Source organism: Octopus bimaculoides, chromosome 4, assembly GCF_001194135.2.
Source record: "Octopus bimaculoides isolate UCB-OBI-ISO-001 chromosome 4, ASM119413v2, whole genome shotgun sequence".
Classification (NCBI taxonomy): domain Eukaryota; kingdom Metazoa; phylum Mollusca; class Cephalopoda; order Octopoda; family Octopodidae; genus Octopus; species Octopus bimaculoides.
The window spans coordinates 48,228,515-48,230,625 of NC_068984.1; the positions used below are offsets into that span (position 1 = coordinate 48,228,515).

Below are 2,111 nucleotides of genomic sequence, written 5' to 3' on the forward strand. Positions count from 1 at the left end.
CACGCACACACACACGAATGCATTTCTAATTTTGGCACAGGGTCAGCAATTTTGAGTGGGTGTAGTCGATTGCAGAGGTCCTAGTGGTCAAATGGTACTTACTTTATCCACTTCGAAAGGATGAAACATCCAGTTGACTTCGATAGAATTTGAACACAGGGCAACAAGACGAATAAAATACAACGAGGCATTTTCGGCAGAACGGTAACTATTACACAAACACATACGCGCGCGCACACATCGCTAGCCAAAAACTTACAAAAGTAACTCAAATTCAGAAAGGTTTGTCTCTGGCTTTTATGAAGCTATTTTGTTAAGTGTCATGCACCCAACATTCTGTTTTGTAACACTCTACCGATTAAATAATAATATATTCTGATGTATTGAGTGCTATTTCTCCTATTTGTTACACCATGAATTGATATGTATCTTTGATATTTAAACTCTCTCTCAAAAGAAATGTTGCCTTTTGTTTAATAGTAAACTGAACTTAAGCCATTCAAACCGCTTAGATTTTATCTACTACACTACGAACGTAATTTATTGTGTTTGCTGAAATACTTCATGCCGCATATCTCTATATCCAAGACAAACTTTATTACAATAAAAAAAGAATCTTACTATGCTTTCAAACGTGGCAGCTCTTTAGTTCAATATGTTAAGGAAAGGACGTATAATCCAAGGTGCAATTTGTTAAGACAGTAGAATGATATGTGAGACAGCTCCACTCATATTTCTAGCCACTTGAAGTAGCGTATGGTGTTTTACCTCGTTGGCATGGTGGTTAGGGTATTCATCTCACGATCGTATGGCCGTGAGTGTGACTACTGGAGGCGCCCTTGCGCAAGCCACTTTATTTCATGTTGCTCCATTTCACTCAGATGGCAAAAATGAATTGCACCTCTAATTCAAAGGGCTTTCATTCTGTGTCACACTGTGCCGCGCTGAACATCCCTGAGAACAAAGCTAAAGGTACGCGTGCTTGTGGAGTGCCCAGCCACTTGCCGAGTTAATTGCACAAGCAAGTCATTCCGTTGATCGGATCAACTGAAACGCACGTCGTCGTAACCGACGAAGTGTCACCTAGGTTCCGCAACCCCTATTCAGTTACACTTACCATCTTTAACTATTGAAACTTATAATACTTCGATAAGAAACGATAACAGTTCCATAGGCTTTTAGAGGTGGGAAAAATTAGGCGATCTGTACTTTCTTGACTAACGGGTCTATTACTATGCTTTGTAGGTACATTGCAGATTACAAAAGTACGTGTTTAAGATGATGTTAGTTGTGGGATTTAACTGAGTACATATACCCTATCGTTTAGAACATTCTAAATTGTCATATTGCGTAGGGGTGTTCATATGGTAAGGGGCTTTATTCTACAGTCAAGTATATTACTTAATATGACCAGTCTAAAGTAGCATTTACCTGAGTTTCCAGGGATAGTCTTATTCGGTCAGGACTTCTGTTCCGACTTTGACAACAGCGTTCGTTAGGGTATTAGAACTTCAGATTTTCAAGCTTGCTATCACTTCTTCCATTTCATTGCAATGATCATGATAAGAGTAGCTCCCACATCTGATTCACTTCTGAAAAATTGTGATGTGAGCAAACACTGTTGCTTGTTTGACTTTATACCATTTCAGTTAAATACTACCTTTAATTAACGTGAATAAATCTGCGACCTGAAAATTGTAAACGAAAAAAAATCGATTCATCATAAGAAGTCCATTTGTGGATGGACGTTTTGTAATTGTTTTTGTATTTGGTTTTTCTCTCTAGAATTTTGATAAAAGGATAATAATTTTGAAAAATCACTAAACCTACAAGTATATATAATTCAATATTTTGTTGCTTTGTGGGAGAGTAGGTTATAGTTATACCTTGGGTAAATTTTTGCGTCGCAGATAAAAATTATAAGACCATACATAACTGGAGCTGTTTCCAGCCATTAGGTACTCGCATCCAGCATCACTGAAACTCTATGTACGGGAAGTGATACATCTTAAATTTTTATTGACATTTTTATTACATTTGGATTGGTTTGGCAATATATATATATATATATGTGTGTGTGTGTGTGTGTGTGTGTGTGTGTGTGTGTGTGT

The 2,111-nt window shown here is 37.3% G+C and overlaps 1 long non-coding RNA gene across 1 annotated transcript in view; it reads left to right on the forward strand.

Moving 5' to 3' along the window:
- LOC128247577 (uncharacterized) overlaps positions 1–2,111 on the forward strand; it is a 19,672-nt gene that overhangs the window by 3,652 nt on the left and 13,909 nt on the right. The gene's annotated exons all lie outside the window — the stretch shown is intronic.